The 20,966-nt window shown below is 46.0% G+C and overlaps 1 long non-coding RNA gene across 4 annotated transcripts in view; it reads left to right on the top strand.

Moving 5' to 3' along the window:
• LOC143824154 (uncharacterized) overlaps positions 1–20,411 on the top strand; it is a 117,812-nt gene extending 97,401 nt beyond the window's left edge. For all 4 annotated transcript variants that reach the window (XR_013226716.1, XR_013226713.1, XR_013226715.1 and 1 more), the window contains exons 6-7: positions 19,219–19,325; positions 20,256–20,411. This is a non-coding gene — a long non-coding RNA (uncharacterized LOC143824154). The remainder of the gene's footprint in view (positions 1–19,218; positions 19,326–20,255) is intronic.
• Positions 20,412–20,966: the final 555 nt, after the last annotated feature.

The raw sequence follows: 20,966 nt of genomic DNA, 5'->3' as shown, positions 1-20,966 counted from the left end.
CAGCGTTCTCTTTCAGTATATTTCAGCATTTCACACTGGAGAACCTGCATGGTGTAGTGGTTAAGAGCAGCGTCTTCTAATCTGGTGAGCTGGGTGTCTGTTGTGGGGAGAGGAAGGGAAGGAGATTTGAGACTCTTTGAGACTCCTTTGGGTAGAGAAAAGCTGCATATAAGAACCAACTCTTCTTCAGTAATCTCAGGGCTCTCTCAGCTTCACCTCCCTCACAGGGTGTCTGTTGTGGGGAGAGGAAGGGAAGGAAATTGTAAGCCACTTTGAGCCTCCTTTGGGTAGAGAAAAGTGGCATATAAGAACCAACTTTCTTCTTCTTCTTCTTCTTCTTCTTCTTCTTCTTCTTCTTCTTCTTCTTCTTCTTCTTCTTCCAGTCTGCAACTCTGGACCTTTTTTAGTAGAAGCTGCTGTTAAATACCTTGTGTGAAACATGAAATGAAGATAGCTCTATTCAGCTGCTGCGTTGGGGTGGGTACAGTGTCACACATGGACTTGAGCCACTGGGGTTCATGTCCCTACTCTGCCATGAAACTCACCGGGTGACCTGGGTGGCCACTTATTGTCTTTCTAGCCATTCCCACATTTGAGACATAACTTGTTTTAGCCGTTTTAGATTACGCACAAGCATTTAATATATACATTTAACAGAAGATGGAAACAACCATTGTGATCCTAAAGACCGCTTTCTGGAAGCTGAGTCCTTTGAAATTACTGACACCAGTAAAGGAGATCCAAGTTGTTCAAGTAGGATAGACTTTTTTCGTGCTGCTGGGAAGTAGACGGAATTAGCCAAATGAATCTGAACAAAAATTATCTTCTTGGTAGTCAAGCAATAAAACATTTTAAGTCCCCTGTGACTAATTGCTCTCTTACCTCTTCTGTAGCCTTCTGCCTTGTCAAATATCCCAAATTATACTTAGATCTTGTTTTATTAAAACACTGAGTGAAATTACAAAAAGGAACCTATCTTTTGGCCAGGGAAATATTTTCACACAAAACTAGTCAGAACCCAAACCCCAAAGTCCCTGTTTTTAAACATTATTATTATAACGGATAGAACGGAAAACCTAACAATGTCAGTAATATTCAGAAATATTCCAATCGTGTTGTTCTTCTGGTGTCTTGGTGTGTGACTTAGTGCTTACAAAGGCTGGAAAAAATCCAGAAAGTGAGATACCATCTAGTAAATCACGTTTATCATCCAGAAGAACTGCACATAGATCTTGCCCCCAGGAGATGATTGAATTGAACGGACTGGTCCAGCTTTACAAAGTATTGTTTATGTAAGTTTCATTATTGGTTCATTGTCTTGGGAGGGAAGGACACTGATTTCATTCTGTATGAATTGTCTTTATTGATGGTTTAATTTTTATATAAGTTACTTTGGGCAACATGGTTCAGCAGAAAGATGTGCTATATGTCTTCTAAATAAATAGAAATCCCACGTCAGGGGTAGTCAAACTGCGGCCCTCCAGATGTCCATGGACTACAATTCCCACAAGTCCCTGCCAGCATTCGCCGCAGTTTGACTACCCCTGCCCCACGTGATTATTCCTGTCTGCTTGCTATTCTGTTCTTTTAGGTGTTCTGCTTTCCAGGCAGACATTTTGCATTCGTATTCTGGCTTCGGGTCAGACGGCACTGCAGGCTGGAAGGAAGGGATGGGCACAATTATTTCAAGCATTTTCATCCAGCCTTACTCTTCCCAATGGGCGGCCCAAAGCCGCTTAAAGAAAACACGAATACAATTTAAATAAGCAAGATGCAGTCTAAATTTCTTTTAAAAGAAACCAAAGGTACACAAAGCATCTGGATTGATCTGGTATCTACCAAGTTGACCACTAGGATCAGCAGTTTCTAGCTATGGCCATGCTTTAAATACCATCCACAGGCAGGAGACAAAAACTCAGCCTGGAGCTTGAACATCTGGCAGCCACCTTACACAATTCCCCTTTCCTGTTGTGAGGGGCTGTGGCTGAGAAAGTTCTCCCCTACATCCCTGGAAGCCGCATTTCCACAAATGTTGGTTCTTGGAGGAGAGCGCCCCTATAAGAATGTCAAGAACCTTAGGTACTTCCATCTCAAGCCATTTGGGTTAAGACTAGCACCTTGTAAATATGCTCCAAAGATCAGAAAAAGCACTTTGGGCTCAGAAACAGCAGTGCATCCTAGTAAAGACCTTGCTATCAGATTTTGTTCTACCTGTACTTCCCAAACTGTCTTAAAGAATAGCACCATACAGGTCAAATGCTAAGGTGCAAAAGTCGTCTTTTCCCATTAACAGGTACAGCTGAAAAACAAAAAGCATGATGGGCAATTCTGCCACTTGTTTATCCAAGGACAATGTGGAGTCCTAAAGAACCCCTAAGTTGTGTACCTAATGTTTCAGGGAAAGTGGGACTTCATCCTTAACTCATCAACCTCCTCTTCCTGAATCAGCTTTTGTCCCGACCCAAAGCAATTCTGTCTCACCTATATTAAGTTTCAGTGATCTCCGATCATCTAGACCAGGGGTAGTCAACCTGTGGTCCTCCAGATATCCATGGACTACAATTCCCATGAGCCCCTGCCAATTTAAGTAGCTCTTCCTTTGACGCCACCTTGTAGGTTAAAATTTCTACCACCTCTCTAGATTTCGATGGAAAGGAGAATGAGCTGTGTCATCAGAACATTGGGACAATTTACTGCAAATCTCCAGATGAAAAGGAAAGGAGAACTAGGGATAAGATCGATCCCTCTGGTATCCCATAAATTGATGGACAAATTCTATCCCTCTATCCCACAGGGACAAATTCTAGTCTCAACCACCATTTTACGGTGTCTAGTTTCCAGGAAGGAATGAGGCCAGTAAAGCATAGAGCCACTTTGGAGCATCCCAGCTAACCCTCAGAGGGATAGCTTGTTCTTTTGAAGAAACAAATTCCCAGAAGTCAAGGGAGTTCTGGCTAACTCTCGGCCCACTCTCTACCAAATACAGTGGTTGCCAGTTGAATTCTGGATCAGGCTAAAGGTTTTATTAATCACCTTTATGGCCATACCCGGTCAGGGCCCAGTGTACCTGAGGGACCACCTCCCTGCCTATGCCCCTTATAGAACTCTACGCTCCACCACCTCCAACTGGCTAATCATCCCCGGCCCTAAAGAAGCCCGCCTGGGCTCAACCAGGACCAGAGCCTTCTCGGTCCTGGCTCCTACCTGGTGGAATGAGCTCCCGGAGGAGATCAGGGCCCTGACGGAGCTAAAACAGTTTTGAAAGGCCTGCAAAAGGGAGCTCTTCCACCAGGCATTTGGTTGAGACCGAGCGACCAACAACATCTTCAGGGCCCCTGCTCCCTCCCTCCTACAAAATCCACCCATATGTTCTGCTCTGGACCTGTTCGTATTGTTATAGTTTGCACCTATGTTACACTTTAATGTCCATATTATTTATGTTGTATGAAAATCATTATGAAAACTACGTTCTATGTATCGTTTCTACGTTTTTTGTGACCCACCCTGAGCCTCGGGAGGGCAGTATATAAATATAAATTTAAAATCTATTGAACAATTCATACATGTCCCTTCCAACGTGCAAATATTATATTTGTCAAGAATTTCATGTGGACACTAATTCAGCATTTTTGGACGGGTGTGAAAATCATGCCATACTTAGAATCCGGGCTTAAACAGCATCACCCCATTCTACATCTGCTGATTTCTGTTGCATTTAGGATGGCTCCATTAGTGCTTCCCCCTGCAAGAAATGAATTTAAGGGCTGGTGGCTCTAAAGACTGGGATGATTTTTAGATTCTGCAACTACCTGCTTCTTGTTATTGTTTGCAAAGGGGGAAAAAAACCCCCTCTTTTGACTTGAAACCTTGAAATAGTGCCTGTCAGAATGCAAGGCTTGTCTTTGTTTCAAGCCACTTTAAATGCTTTTATCTCTAGATTTCCCTTGAACAAAATCCTGTTCAAATTGTACAAAAAAGCAAAGATAAATCTTTCCTTTCAGATTCTGTTTTTTTCACTGAACTGCTGTGCACTGAAGAGAGAACCCAGAATTCTTGCCTGTTTCAAGAAAACTTCTTTGAGTAATCCCTTGAGCTCGCCTACAGGGCTTAGATTTCCTAATGGATGCTTTGATGACAGGAGATAAGAGCCAAAGGTACCTTTATTCTCTTAGAAATTGCTCCAAATAAACAACCTTGATGATTAAGGCTAATAGAAATACCTGGAAGATTGATAGCTTGAAAGTGCTGGTGAGTGAATGAATACCCCCCCTCCCCCAGTCTCAAGAGCTAATATTTGCCCACATTTTCTGCCTTTTAAGAAAGTGCAACCTTTTTTTTTTCCCCCAGAGAGTGTTGGTCAGGAACAAACAGACACCGTTTAGCTATCATCTGAATTTCAAACAAAGTTTGGCTACTTGACTTATAGGATCTGCAGCAGGTCTATTTATTGACATCCAAATACGGCACAAGCAAAGTTGCTAGCAGAAAGTCCACCTAAGCCTGAACGCGACAACATTGTAAAGTCTCCTAATGATGGGGACGGGTATCCTTCTGCGGGCATTCTATACGGAGGTTTTAAATTGCACGAAGGGATTGTAGAAATTCTATAATTCAGTTCCCAAGACATGCCCTTGAATTCTTGAAGATGGAATTTATTCCCTCCCCCCCCCCCCACCCTCGCCGCCGCCTTCCCCTGGCCGCCAACCCCAAATTCTGGTTTTGCTATCCTGGATTCTAATGTGGTGTCTTTCAGCAGCAGCAGCTCTTGACTGCGTTGCTCGGTGTCTCAATGAAATCACTGCGCACCAATGCCAACAAAAATGTTCAGCTGCAAGCGTTTGGCAAGACATGCTACCTTCCATGGAAATCTTGCCTTTTAAAACATCTGCGAGAATGGAATTTGCTGCACAACCTATAAAAGGACCGAAGAGAGGGAAACTCTCAGTAACACCTCATTACACTGAATGGCACACAGCGCCACCAACCTCTGGTCTGTGAACTGCAGGCTGCCTAAATTCCAGAGAGGGAATTTCTAAATGGGATTGTCCTCTGATCCACTGTGCTGCCTGCATTACAAGAATGGAGTTATCCAGTAGCAAGCAGACATTATCCTTGAAAGTTATCATACATGAATCTACTAATACATCAAGTGGAACTCCCCGTGCCTCTCGACTGTAACTTCTATATATTTAATGCCCTGAATTAAAGTCTGGGGGTTAAAGGAGGAAAAATGTTTAATTCTTGTTCCAAAGGGCGCTCTTCCACCAGGCATTGGATCAAGGCCAAGGACCACCATTACCAGCCAAATGGGCCTCCCATCTGGACACCCACTCCCTCCATCTTGTAGCTGGTTGATACTACTATTACCTTCTGCTTAGGCTCCGGGTGTGTTAGGGGAAGATTGCACAGAGCATCTAATTTCTGGGCTTAAACCTTTTTTTTAGATTGCTAAAATTTATTCTTCGTAATGTATATTGTACGGGTTTTAATCCTTAAATCGTTAGCTGCCCTGAGACCGTCCAGAGAGAGGCAGCCTATAAATTCAAAATTGAATGAATGAATGAATGAATGAATGAATGAATGAATGAATGAATGAATGAATGAATGAATGATAGGTGCCATGATTTGAGTCCAGGCTCCAAAGTTAAGAGGGTGCAGAAAGGCAAGATGAAGAGCTGGGGTTTTGAAGGAGTCTCAAATTGAGTTACAATCGCCTTCCCTTCCTTTCCCCACAATAAAAACTTTGTGAGGCAGGTGGGGCTGAGAACAATTTATGGTTGTTGGATTATGCAAGATCTGCAGTGTGCATAACTGAGCAGTCCTGCAGGGGGCAGGTGTATATTGAGCATAGAGAGGATAGGAACTTACTGATGATTCTTCTTCCAAGTTGACTTAGAGGGGTGCCACTCTGCTTAGGATTGCCCTGTAGATATACTATTTCAGAAATGGTCCCATGGGGACCAGGGGGTTGACATTGTGCCTCTCTCAGGCTGACCCAGTATATACATAACCAGGCTGGAAATGATACACATTTAAGGGCTCCAGAACAAAGTCTTGAGCCCAATGGCCCCTTTAAGACTGGCCAAGTTTTATTCAAGGTATCAGCTTTTGTCCGTCTCTGGGGAAATGTGTGTGCACACAGAAGTATAAACCTTATAAAAGCCAAACTGATTGCTCACTCCAGGGGTAGTCAAACTGCGGCCCACCAGATGTCCATGGACTACAATTCCCATGAGCCCCTGCCAGCATTCGCAGTGGCTCCTGGGAATTGTAGTCCATGGACATCTGGAGGGCCGCAGTTTGACTACCCCAGGCTCACTCCCTACCTGATCAGTCGTCCATGGGGGCTTGCCACCAATAGAAACAGAGTACTCTGTCAGCCAGGGCCAATCAGCTCAAATTGCATGCAGATGACTCACTCTCTACCTGATTGCCCCTCCCCTGGAAATATCCCCCCCCCTTTAGAGATGGCCTTCAGCCAGGAATGGCTGGCCTTGGTAGTTTAGCCCCAATCAGGAGAGAGCCCTTAGTTAGGAAGGGCTAATAAGGGATTAGCTCTTCACCTCCAACTTTCCCCCAATTTCAGGAGCATGCTGGGTGGAAAAGGACCCAGCCTCAGAGTGTGCCCTCATGCCAGTAGTGCTCCTGACTTCTTTCAATTCGTGTGTGTGTGTGTGTGTGTGTGTGAAGTGGAATGAAATGAAATGGAGCAAGCTGCTTTCTGGACTGAGAAGACGTAGACTTTCTCTTTTCACATGGATACCCACCTTGGTATTGATGCCCTCTTTCCAAGACCATCAGAATAAAGAAAAGGTGAGACCAAGGGCATGGAGGATGGGGAAGCTGTAGAGGGAGCACAGAAGCACCATGAGGCCATGGGGACCTGTGGAGGGGGGCAACACTCTTTCCCAGTAGCACCTCCCCTGCTTTTCCCTGCCCAAAGGAGTTTCAGAGTGGATTATCTTAGCCTTCCCTTCCTCTCCCTTCAACAGAAACTCTGTGAAGCAGGTGAAGCTGAGAGACCTCTGAGAGAAACTGCTCTGTGAGAACAGTTTCTAACAGGATTGTGACTAGCCCAAGGTCACCCATCAGAGAATCAAATCCAGCTTCCCACATTAGAAGCCGCTTCTCTCTTAACCACTACACTAAGCTTTACAAGTGACCATTGCCTGAAAGAGACGTAGCTAGAGCACAGGCAGAAGAAGCTGTTGCAGGAGGATGGTGTAAGCCTTTTTTGACTTGCTCTTTGACTCTTATGGGGTTCTTAAGATCGAGTGGGAAGCAGGGGGAGGAGAATGTCAAAACCATGATTTATCCTTTTGCCATGTGGCCAGCACCCATGAAGGCCACTATCCAGGCGTGAAACCTAGCGTCCAGTGCATTCCTGGGTGCACTGGGCTTTTCCTCTAGTCCCTTGAATAAAACTTGGTTGGTCTTCAAGGGTCCACTGGACTCAAATTTTATTCTGCTTCCGACCAACACAGCTCCCCACCTGGATCTATTTAAGGGCCCATTAGTCTCAACAGGGCCACACTGAACTTTCCCATTTTTACTTGAAAGTGAATTCCTGAAGCTTGATCTTGCTTTGTTTACTGGTGCTGAAACCAAAATTCCCTAAATGTAGAGACCAATATTAGTATACCCGGTAGCTAGAAGTACCTCCGGCACCAAGAAAAGGAAACATAAATTCAAGGCAGGGCTTCACCATCCCTGTATCTTGTAAATCCATCTGTCTGACGGGGAAGCAGAAAACCTTTCAGTAGGAAAACTGGGGCTCTGCAAAGGAAGTGGCCTGTGGATTGCTGTTACTGTTTCCAAACCAGCTGATATTGGTCAAACATAGAGGAAGGGGGGTAGATTATTCTTTAAACATTGATAGCAGATGCCACCGGGTCAACATGTCACTAGCATTTGCAAAAAATGAACTGCATATCTTTCCCCAATTTGACATTTGCTCTGACCTGGGTGTAGTCTGCAGGGGGCTTTTTGCTCACTCCCAGTTCAAATAAATTCCGCCCATCTACACTGAATTTGATTTCCACTTTGATTTGGGGCGCTTTAAATTTCCCCTCTGCAGCATGCATGATTGATCGGGAGTGACCCTACCTTTCCCCTGTGATATCCAGAAGTTGGATATAAGCCTCAATATTTGAAAAATCGCCATAAGTAAGCGTGCAAATGTCTGGTTTTTTGCAAATTAACTTCCTGCCTCATAGCAAAGCAGTCTTCCCTGATTGGGCAAGGCATCAGTTCAAAGTCTTCCTGGTTCCCGGTTGCAAGGCTTGTCTTAAAGTGACTGCACTCCAGAAGCCCTAACTTCCCTCAGTAGAGATTTGCCTCTTGGATTTATTCCCTCTTCCTCTATTGTCTCCAATCCTCCCCTACCCCCTTTGTTCAAGAAAAGAGACTTCTGCTGTGCTTGGCTCCCTTCCTTGCTCTGAGCTCCCCCAACCAAGTGCAGAACACTTTCTGTTTCAATTGGGGGGGGGGAGGAATAGAGGAAGACCCAAGTTCAAATCAATATGAATTCAGCAGGATCGGCAACGGAAAAAACAAAGTAAATGCAGAATCAGCCCTGGATAGGCCAGATTAGTACAATCGTGTCATATCTCAGAAGCTTTGCCTGGCTAGCATGCCTGGCTAGTATTTTGGACCACCAAGAAATACTGGAGTTATGATGTGGCATCAGGCAACGTCAACCCACCTCTGAATGTCTGTTGGTTTGAAAACCCCACAGGGTCACCCTAAGTCAACTGTCACTTGACAGCAAAATAACCTGTTTTTATTTTCTTAGAATAGGTTGTTGACTTCAGCTTCCCCCTCCCATGATATTTTTTTTTACATTATTTGCATAATTAAAATCCACATAAAGTCCCCTGTGGTGCTCAGAGGAAAATTAAAACATGTAAAAACACTTAACTTTGACAAGATCATACCATAATTCTTTTTCATTCAGCTGGGTGGGCTTAAAAAATTTTGGGGGGGGGTGGGTGGGAATGATTGGTGTACATTTTCTTGCCAGAGACGACTACTGCTCTGCTTAATGTGATTTGAGCATCTGCTAGGAAAATACACTTAAGTGTTCTTGGTAGTCGGATGTTAAATTATACACAGTGACAGAAAGGGGAGGGGGGAATGCCTAATCAATGTTTTAATGTTACTTTCCAATGTATCCCCGAGGATCATAAACCTAGTGGGTCGGCAGGCTGAAAAAGCTCTTTACAGTATCTTTTAATTGCCTTTAATTTTAGTGGTCCTTTTCATTTTAATCGCGGCTGAGAAGAAGAGCCCTTAATCACTGCAATGTTCCCCCAGATTATACTTCCTGGAAGTCCCCCACGCCACACACCAAACGTATATATTAAAGCTACTAAATCATCCCCAGAAGTAGCATCCAAAGATACGGTGAGATCGGTGATCCGCAGCCTTTTGAGTCAACCCTACAGCGCGCTTGCCCTAGCAATGCATCCTACGGGATTGGGCTAGAAACAATGGCAAAGTTCAATTGAGGCAAGACAATTTTTAAAACAAATTAAAACACACACACACACACACACACACCAGTCTGATCCTTTATCCTCAACTCACCTTATTATGCAAATAAAAATGATGTGAGGAAAATCCCCATACTGTGTGAGAACAAACCCGACAGATTTTTGCCAGCAAAGCTTCGAGCAGGCTGACTTAGGCAGTGCAAATAACACTCACTTGCACATTAAAACACTCCACGGGCAGGTGGCACAATATGGGGGGGGGGGGAGGTTTGTAAATTATTAACACATTTCAAAGATATCTCAATTGCCAGGAGTTGGAAAAAGTGTCCCAATACCTGAATAAATGGTCAAATGTGCTAATATTGCGGGGGGGGGGGAGTAGTTTCCAACAAATTGACTGCGTTTTTTTTAAACAATTTCTTTAGAAGAAGAAGAGTTGGTTCTTATATGCCGCTTTTCTTTACCAGAAGGAGTCTCAGAGTGGCTTACAGTCGCCTTCCCTTTCCTCTCCCCACAACAGACACCCTGCGAGGGAGGTGAGGCTGAGAGAGCCTCAGTCAAAACAGCTTTATCAGTGCCGTGGCGAGCCCAATGTCACCCAACTGGCAGCAAATGGAGGAGGAGCGGGGAATCAAATCCAACTCACCAGATTAGAAGTCCGCACTTCTAACCAGTACACCAAGCTGCCTCTTTAAAGCAGCCTTTCTCAAATTTTTAACCATTGAGAAATCCCTGAAACATTCTTCAGGTTTCAAGAAACTCCCAGAGTGGTGCGGTCATACAGGATATGGTTAGGAAGCATAGCTGTGGACATTCCCAACCAAGGCCCTCCCCTTCCTACCCCTTCCAGGTCCATCATTGGCCATTCTGGGAGGGGTGGGTGGGTCAACATGACCATATATGGTCATATCACCTAATTGAGAAATTTTTAAAATATCTAAAAATTAATTAACTCCCACCATCCAGACAACCCTTCCAGGGCTGGCAAGAAACCCCAGGGTTTCCGTAAAGTCTGCTTTAAAGGATGAGATTCCCACAATAATGTGGTTCTGAAATTGCCAGATATGTAAGAATTACTGAGACTGTACCACCTTGGTCCTAGGGAGCGAAAATACCAGACAAATCTAAATATTATGCTGAATACAGTGCTACTGGAGAAAATGGGATCCCTGCACTGAAAGTTTAAATATACTTCTGGTTTCCCTGCCAGTTACCGGCTAATGTCTGATTAAGAGAGCTTGACATAGGGCTACCATTTTTGCACCTTCCAGATGACTATAGAGATCCAGCAGAATTTCAGTTACCATTGGTTACTCCATTATGTCTTAAACATCTTGGAAACATCTTTACATGCAGAAGATTACAGGTGTATGTCCTCCATCAGTGGAAAGAATGCAATTAGGAAGGATTGTATGGGATTCTCCAGAACAATGTTGTTACCATGGGCAAAAGATCTGGAAGTGGGCGAGGCGGCTAATTTGGAGATATTTGTGACCTTTCCGGTGAAGCGCAGCTCCAGAATGCAACAACCACTAAGAACAATACTCAGGAAAAGGATTTCGCAATGCACAATTAAAGGTTATCGAGTTGGATTCAGCCAGCTTTTCTGCTAGTGAAAAAGGGAAAGGGGGGGGGGTCTCTTTGACCACCAGCAAGGCTATGATCAGGGGATGTGCATGGACAAAATCCATGTGGGAGTGGAGCTAATTAAAACGTCAGTAGACCAGTCTTCAGTGACCAGTCTCGAGCAGTGGTCCCCAACCCCCGGTCTGCGGACCGGAACCGGTCCGGACACTGGCACCAGTCCGTGGATCAGTCAGAACCGGGCCGCGGCTCCTCCTCGTCCTCCTCCCCGGTTGCTGCCTCGGGGGCTACTCTGCCCCACCTTTGGTGTTTTCTGGCGGCCGCCGTGGCTGGGGATCCCCCTCGGCATGGCACTGTGCAGCAGCTGCTGACAGCACCCCCAGTGGGCGGCAGGAAGTCAGGGGCGCCGTTGGGAAAGCAAGTGGAGCAGGAGCTCAGGCGGCAGCAACATCCCTCCACAAAAGACTACTTCCCTCTCCTCAGTAAAACTGTCAAGCATTGACCGGTCCCCGGTGATAAAAAGGTTGGAGACCACTGGTCTAGAGTAGCGATCCCCGACCTGTGGGCTGCAGACCACATGTGGTCCTTCGACTAATTGGAGGTGGGCCTTCTCCCCCCCTGGCCCTTTACTTCACCCCCCGGCCCTTTACAACACACTTTGGGTGTCATTGTCTCCCATCACTCCCAGATGGGACTATCTCGTTGCAGAGAAACAAGCTCAGGGTTCCCATTGATTTGTCATTGTCATGAGTTAAAATTTCCACGAAAATAAAATGTTCCTTATGTTCATTGTTGTGGCGTGTCTGTATCTTATTTTGAAGGGATGTTTAAACATTACCATAGCGATCAGAGAGCGTTAGGGCAGTGGTTGAGAGTAGAGGAGTAAACTACCCCCCCCCCCACCGGGCCTCAGTAAAAGGTGTTGAGTGGTCCCCGGCGATAAAAAGGTTGGGGACCACTGGTCTAGAGTATGTATACCCAACAATCCTGAGCTCGACACTGAAAAGCCGAGCCATGCCGTAGATTTAATCCATTCAGTGGGCACCCAACTCCACTCGTGTTAACAAGAGTTTCTGCAAATGGGTAAAATGAACAAGGGCCTATAAATATTATGCTTTCTCCATTGTGGCTCCCACTTTGTGGAATGGTCTGCCTGAGGAGGTCAGGAAGTCTCCCACCCTGGCCTTCTGCCAACTATATAACATGGGACTATCCGAGAAGGTTTTCTGAGCAGGTAATATGCCTGCACAGTGCAAAATGGATCGATAACCACTTGTAGTTTTTTCTGCTGTACGTGAAAATGGGATCCTGTTGTGGAATTTGCGCCGCGTAACCTGTCATATTAACACTTCCGCTACCCTGTTATTGGAGATTCATCTACAAGACAGCCTTAAACGAATTTAGAAATGGAAGGATAACAATTGATAACTACAAATATTATCTGATACGCGATTGACTGTGGATTGTTTTGTACCTTTATGAATGATAAGAACCCGAACAATTTGTTCCTGGTTTGGTTTTTTTGAGCCCTGTCTGGTATTATATACTCCAGGGAGTAGTGCTATTTAATATTGGTATCTAATGGACCAGGCTGATTTGTCTTGAATAATTGTTGGAGGTTTATATAATTCTTTATAAATAGAATGCCTTTTAAAAGAATAGTTTGAATTAGGAATTCTTATGTATGTCAACTTTGAAATTACAGGAGCAACGTAAAAAGTTTTTGCAGGTATGATTTGGTGGTGCATTCTCACTGCATCGGATTCTAAGACTCCAGATTTGTGCCTGGCATTCTGCACCTGTGATTTTCTCCCATTACTGGTCAGGACTCTAATTGTGGCATTTCTTTTGCATTTACTTGTCCTCACCCCCTTTTGGGGGAGAGTCTGAGCATGTGCAATAACACACGTGCCATAATGTGACCAAAAGTACTGTAATTTCTAAAGAATCACATCCCCCATCTCCATCAAATCACCCAAGCAAGGGGGGGGATGCCTTGTGTTGATGTGCGCTCAGTCACCATGCATGCATGAAAACAAAGCACATCAGCTGTGATTACACAACTGTTTACGAAGTGGTCCATTGAACCTTAAATCATAAAGTGCTTTTAGATGCTGGAGGGGGAGGCGGGTGGGTTGTGGAGTCCTTGTTTTCGAATTTTAATCAGACTGGAAAGAATGGGATGAAATTAATTCAAAAGAAATTCCATCTAAACATCCGGAAGAAGTTAGTGACAGTTAGAGTAGTTTCTCAGTGGAACAGGCTTCCCTGGAAGATGGTGTGTTCTCCATCTTTGGAAATTTTTAAACAGAGGCTGGATAGCCATCTGACGGAAAGGCTGATTCTGTGAAGGTTCAAGGGGGAGCAGGTTACAGTGGATGAGCAATTGGGATGTGAGGATCCTGCATAGTGCAGGGGGTCGGACTAGATGACCCATGAGGTCTCTTCCAACTCTATTATTCTATAATTCTATGGTTCTATTTTATGGAGGGGGAGGGGGGGGAGGAGAGGCAGATGATTGGTCAGAGTTGATATGTCATCACTTGAGAAGGGAATGGAGAAGGAAGCAGACTCAGATCCTGATCTTCCTCACTGGATAAGCACAAATTACCTCCCAGGGTTGTGGGAAGAACTTAATTTTTGTGAGTATTCTCAAACCACATGGCAAACAAGGAAAACATTCAGATCTGCTCATTAAGAGCCCAGTTTTTTGTTTGTTATTCCGCAGCACATTAGGGAGGCCATTGTAGCATTTTTCACAGCTGCGGAAACAATCAATGTTTTCTTCTGTATATATCTGGCTTTCTCAACAAGAGTTTCATGAAACCCTGGGATTCCTTGATGGCCCTGGAAGGGTTTCCTAAATGGGTGGGCACCAATTTTTTTTCTATATTTTTAAAATGTGTTATTGGATGATATGACCATATATGGTCATGCTGACCCATCCACCCCTTCCCGAAATGGCCAGCGAAGGGCCTAGAGGGGGTGGGAAGGGGAGGGGCCCCAGTTGGGCGTGTCCACAGCTCTGCTTCCCAAACATATTCTGCATGATTGCGCCACTTCTGGGGTTTCTTGAAGCCTGAAGAATGTTTCAGAGGTTTCTCGACGGTAAAAAAGTTGAGAGAGGCTAGTTTATTGCATATTGTGAGTGGTAATTTCTGTACCGCTTAATATGTCATATCAACACTCATTCTATGCTCCTGCAATGTCCCCTTGTGTTAACTGCACTGACTCACTATATGTAATCCGCCTTGAGTCCATGAGAGCAAGGTGGACATATATAACGTCAATAAAATATCGTGCTTACCCTCTAGCATGCCAGATGAGCAAAGCATGTTCTTATCTAAAGACAGGCCACATAAAGATTAAGAGGTGAGATGAACAAGACGGCAGACCGGGTTGTGGTAGGAAAAAGGCATTGGTTTGGCTACAGCCAGCACAGGTTGAATTATTAGGTGGACGTGGAGCTGCTCTTTTAAAAGCCCACCCGAAAGGATTACCATTATTTTAGTCTGCTGACCCATCGCTGAACTCTTTGGGCCTTTTAAAGTCTTGGACCGATACCAAAAGCTGCACATGTCGAGTTCCTATTATGGGGCCGTAATAACTTGCATCGTTTTGTTTTTAAATCAAAGTCTTCTTCGAATTAGAGGAACTTAAAACAAAAACAACAAAAAAAAACCCTGCCAGGGTTGGAAAACGTCAGTGTCTACCATTAGAGCAGCATGGCCTTTTCTTTTCTTTCTTTTTTTTAAAGGCCAATCCCAATTTTCCTCCTCTAAAAAATGTCTGAAACCGCAGGAACTGTCTGCCAAGTTTAGGCCTGGAACCCATTTTTACTGCACGTTTAAGCCACTGAAAAACTAGATTTACAATGGAGGTGATGACAGACCTTTAACTCTCACAGCTATTCTAATAGCTCAGCTGTATTTATTTTTCATTATGCTTAAATATAATTGGCAGAGGCTTAGCCATAGTTCGAGCCGATGAGAACTTTTTCTCGTTCCTGCGTCACTTCTGGGAAACTCATGCCTTCTGGGATGCTCTTTGAGAAAAAAAAAATATATCGTGTCTTTGCCCGGGCTGCTTTTTCATTTCTTGTTAGTATGTCTGCAGGGCTGAATTTTTCTAAAGAGAAGGTGTCAACCTCGTGCTTTAACGCTGTGCCTTGTTGATCTGTGGTTACAAATCCTGTCATTGGGACGGGGAGGGAGGAATTGTGCCCGGGCATGCAAGTACCACAATAAAGGGGAGAGTCTCAATGAGTATATTCATTTATTGACTACATTTTTATCCTGTCCTTCTTCCAAGGAGCTCAAGGTGACACAAATCTGTTTCCCTCTGTCCTTTTGAGCTTCACAGCAGACAGTAATTTTAAAAAGGGGGGAAACCACAGTGTTTTCTTATGGCTCCTTTTTCATCTAAGTTGGAGCGACCAGGGAGTAAGCCTTGGACTAGGTTCAGGCAGCTCAAAATGGCCCACTGGCCAATCAGCTGCAGCAGGCAAGAATGACATGAGCCAATCAGGGCTGCTGCTTCAGCACCCGTACTTGGAAAGCAAGGCATCTTTGGCAACCATTTTCCCCCGTAAATACGGAGAAATATGCCATTTAGATTAGGTCTCAAAACCAGATCTTGAGCGCAAGCAGCTTCTGTATGGTTCGTTGTCCTCCACTGCTGGCAAGGCATAGTGGGGCAAACAAATACAATGTTGTTTTATTTCTATGAGCCAGGACAACTGGAGGATAGTCAACTAGTCTTATGAATCTCTTGAATCTGATGAATCTCTGGGGACCTGCATGCCTTTGGTGAGAGGTATGAGTTGCTGTCCTATCAACAAGGCAGAAAATGTTGGTTACCCCATGGAGACAGGAGCAGGTTATCCTAGTAGCACCTGCTACAAGCCCTACAGTCCAAGGGCCCCCGCAGTGCTATACAGTTATGGGGGGCATCACACTATGATTGTGAAGGGAAGGGTCTTCATATACAGCTTGTGGACCACAAGAAGCAAAAAAAAAAGGGATACGCATGCTCTGTTAGTAACTGAGCATGCACATCGCTCATAGAGCATGGACCAAAAGTCACATATGTGCGAAGCTTCGAGACACATTTTCAGCCAAGTGAAGCTGTCAGTTGTTTCCAAAGTTCCAACTCTCCCTGGGAAGGGTGCCCTGCTGTCACACCACAAGTAACGGCATTAGTTGTGCTCTGCTATGGCCCCACAAATTCTTAAGTGGGAGCCAGTCTGGTGTAGTGGTTAGGAGTGCGGACTTCTAATCTGGCATGCCAGGTTCGATTCTGCACTCCCCCACGTGCAACCAGCTGGGTGACCTTGGGCTCGCCAGGGCACTGATAAAGCTGTTCTGACCAAGCAGTAATATCAGGGCTCTCTCAGCCTCACCCACCTCACAGGGTGTCTGTTGTGGGGAGAGGAAAGGGAAGGGGATCATTAGCCGCTTTGAGCCTCCTTCGGGTAGGGAAAAGCGGCATATAAGAACCAACTCTTCTTCTTCTTCTTAAACTGGCTCAGGTACTACGGGCCCTGTGAATCCTTAAACCGGGCCTGCTTGAAGAGTTATGACTACATTTTATCACAGGCTGTGTGGCGGAAAGCCCGTCTCATGGTAGCAAAATGTGGTTGTGCACCAGCCTTTCCCCACAACCCCCCCCCCTCCTTGGCAGGTTCAGATTCAACCTCTTCCCCCGCCAAATCTGGGATTAAGGCCGTGTTCATTTTCAGGTGAATTTCACAGGAGAGTTCATCTTTCCTCAGAGCCAGAAGGAAAAGAAGCCCCCCCCTCCCTTTTTTTTTTTTTTTTTAAACAGCTAGAACTATGGACATTCTTGCCAAGAAAGAAAGAAAGAAAGACAATCCAGATAAAAGATCTCTTTCCCCTTCTGGCCTAATGCCCTGTCAAATATTTTAGGAATGCTGCTCTCCTTCCAGCCAAGCCGATTCAGTTTCACTTAGCGTCGTTTAGTTCCCACTGTCAACACCCGGGCCGTGGCAGTTGCTATAGTGAATCAGAAAGCGCCTTCCCCGGTCGGGCCTGAAAACAAAAGGCGGCCTGTGCGCCCTCCGATTTGGCCGGAAGCCCTTCAGCACAGGATGATGCATCGCCGTGCCCCGATTGCCCCCAGACCGAACGGAGCTTGCTGACAACATTCCAGCCAACAACAAGCAAGCCCATGTGATGCCCACTAGTCATTTCCTCCAGCCGCGGCTGCAGCTTGGTCCATGTGTTTCAACAGCTGCTGCCCAAACATTTTATAGACTTCACACCTGTTAAGCGACAAGAGCCGGGAGGGCAAGGAGCCAGCGGGACCCAGGCAGGCACCCAGTCAAAAAGAAACCTGACTCAGATGTTCACCCCGAGTTCCCTTATCAGCAAGACGTGATCTATAGGGCAACGATTCCGAAGTGTAAGCCATTTGTTGGAAGTTATTTTGACAAGTGCATGCAGGCCTTTTGCTCTGTTCTGTATCTTCTCCCCATTCTGCATCAGGGGCAAAGATTAATTAATTTATTCTTGCTTCATTGTATGGTGCTGGTATTTTACTGCCCTGGCCTGGATAGCCAGGAAAGTCCAAACCCATCATATTCTTCGGAGCTAAGAGGGCTGACCCTAGCTAGTATTTGGATGGGAGACATCCACAGATTTGGGTGGTAGTAAATAATTTTTACTTTATTGTTCATTATTTGTCATCCAGTGCCCTGGCCTGTCCACTGCATAGCCCAGGCAAGCCCAATACCTCAAGCTAACTAGGCTGACCCTGCTACTATTTGGATGGGAGACATCCACAGAATTGGGTGGTAGTTCCTCTAGAGGAATGGGAAGGCGACTGTAAGCCGCTTTGAGCCTCCTTCGGGTAGGGAAAAGCGGCATATAAGAACCAACTCTTCTTCTTCTTCTTCTTCTTCTTCTTCTTCTTCTAGGGCAGTGGTCCCCAACCCGCGGGCCGCGGCCCGGTGCCGGGCCGCGAAGGCCTTGGCGCCGGGCCACGGCTCCTTCTTCCCTCCCCCCCAAGTGAGAAGCTCGCCCGGCTGCGAGCAAATCGGCCGCCAAAGTGGCCGATTAGCTTGCGGCCCGGCAAGCTTCTTGTTTCGGGAGGGGAGGGAAGAGAAGCTTGCTGAGCTGCTAGCTAATCGGCCGCTTTAGCGGCCGATTTGCTGGCGGCCTGGAGGGGCCGGGAAGGGAAGCCGCGGCCGCCGACATAGCGGCGGCGCAAACGCGCATGCGCGTTTGTGCTGGGGCTGCCGTGCGTGTGCGGGCCCCCGGGCCGCCCTCTCCCCCCACTCCGGAGCAGCGGTCCGCAGCGGCCGAAAGCTTGCGGACCGCTGCTCTAGGGAATGATAAGGGTCATGATGAGGACCCAGGAGATGGCAAACCTCTCTGAACGTCCCTTGCCTGGCTGCCAGACGTCAGATCTCCTGGCTACACTACATACATCCCATAACATAAATAAATGTTGCTCATCTTTCTCACTGAGACTTAAGGCAGGCTACACAATTTAAACGAATGCAATCAGCAGGTTTGCGCGCCCCCTTCCCCCATGCATGTGAGCGCTGCCCCTGCCGCCCCTGCAGTTTGGGTTGTGGCATTACAGCAATCGAGAATCGCTGATATAGGGTCACATCACCCAATAAATGTTTACCAAATTTATAAAGTATATTAAATATTAGCTCTCACCCATTTAGGAAACCCTTCCAGGGCTGTCAAGAAACCCCAGATTTTCACGAAACCCTGGTTGAGAAACCTTGCTTTTGTCAGATGTAACTAGCTGCAACTTTTGGAGCTTCACAGTCTGCCAACTAAAGAGGCACATTCTCCCCACGGATAAGGGCCGGGTCGTTTAAAGTGACCGACTTACCTACCATGGGATCACTTATGGTTCATCTCTGCTTTGTATCTGTGTAATCAGATGCATCCTTTAAATGACAGACATTGCCTACGTTTGGCATTTGTGTACTCAGCAGCTTCTGTTCAAGAAGTAATCAGAACAACAGATTGCAGGGTTAGTCAGGTTTGTGATCAGAGGCTGAAGGCGCACAGAGATCTCTAAGTGGTAAGTCACAGCTCAAAAAATCTCAAATTGATTTCTCCCCCTCTCTTTTAACAATGTGTCCTTTAACAATTAGGTGCAATAGAAAGGTGGGAAGGCAACTACAAGACAGAGGTCTGACCATGCTATATGAAGCAAGTTTGAGGCCAGGGCCACTGTAAGACCAACAACGTTTGATTGCAGGTATAAACTTTCATGCATGCACACAAAAGCTTGTTAATTTCCTTATCAAATGGTTCATGTAATACAGCCAGGAGGATTGTCTGGCAGCCAGGCAAGGGACATTCCAAGGTGGTTGGCCATTTTGTGGTTCTGCATCAGGACCCCTAGTGTTCCTTGGAAGTCTCCCATCCAAATACTAGCCAGGGTCAACCCTGCTTACCTTCCAAAATCTGACAGGATTGGGCTTGCTTGGGCCAACCAAGTCAGGGTTACATAAAAGCTTATACCAGCTTTTTTCCAACTTTCTAACCATTCAGAACCCCCTGAAACATCCTTCAGGCTTTAAGAAACTCTAGATGTGGTGCCATCGTGCAGGATATGGCTGGGAAGCATAACTGTGGACATGCCTAACCAGGGCACTTCCCCTCCCCTTCCCATCCCTTTTAGGCCCATCATTGGCCATTTTGGGAGGGGGTGGATAGGTCGCCATATATCAGTGGTCCCCAGCCCCCGGTTCGGGGACCGGTACCGGTCTGTGGATCAGTCAGTACTGGGCCGCGGTTCCTCCTCATCCTCCTCCCCGGCTGCTGCCTCGGGGGCTGCCCTGCCGCTCTGCCGCCAGCTCACCTTTGGTGTTCTCCGGCAGCTGCCATAGCTGGGGCAGTGCACCCCAGTGGGTGGCGGGAAGTCGGGGCACCGGCGGGAAAACAAGTGGAGCAGGGGCTAAGGCGGCAGCAGCAACGTTCCTCAGCAAAAGACTAACCCCCCCACCCCCCCGGCCTCAGTAAAATTGTCAAGTGTTGACCGGTCCTCGGTGATAAAAAGGTTGGGGACCCACTGCCATATATGATCATATCACCCAATAAGTAGTCTCTTTTTTCTTTTTCTTTTCTCCTTCTCAAATGAATCCCTGAACAAACTGATCCTGGCTTGTCCTTCTCCTCTTCCTAGTTATATCAGGCACCCTCATCCAATAACCTCGATGACTATTGAACAAACAAAGAGCCAAGCCAAGCCGAAAAGGAATCCAGTATGACATCAATCTTCCATAAGGCTATTTCAAGCAGTTGAAAAAGGGACCTCAGCTGGAGATCACTAATGACCTTCTTCCCCCTTATCTCCAAGATTTTGATATTTATTAAAACGTAACTAATATGTACTAAATATGTTGGTGGGTTTATTTGAATGCTATGTTACAGCAGATGTTTCATAACTCTTTTATTTTTTGAAGCCTACTTTGTCAAACAAAAATCCAAATTAAAAAAAAGTTTAACAAATGTAAAAAATAAACACATATATACACACACATACACACGTATACATTTGTTAACACCCAGCCATTCAAGAAGCCCTTCCAGGAAACCCGAGTTGACAAAGCCTGGCTTATCTGTTCCGCATGATATATTTCTGGTAAGCGCTTGGAGGAGGAACGTGTCTCATGCCTTAAGTGCCACTCAGCGCTTAACACTCACTCAGGGAGGCTGTCCCGCCCCTGAATGCCTCCTCCTCCAACCACTTTGCCTGTCTGTCCACCGGGCAGCCAATGGCCTTCTGTCCCCCACCCTGACCACCCCCTCCTCCTTCCACTTAACTCAGAGACTTGGAGGCTGCAGATCCCTGCAGTGTGAGAGCTGTCCCTGCCAGTCAGTTCCATAACAGCTG

This window comes from Paroedura picta, chromosome 1, assembly GCF_049243985.1.
Source record: "Paroedura picta isolate Pp20150507F chromosome 1, Ppicta_v3.0, whole genome shotgun sequence".
Taxonomy (NCBI): domain Eukaryota; kingdom Metazoa; phylum Chordata; class Lepidosauria; order Squamata; family Gekkonidae; genus Paroedura; species Paroedura picta.
This window is presented reverse-complemented; position numbering and strand designations above follow the sequence as displayed.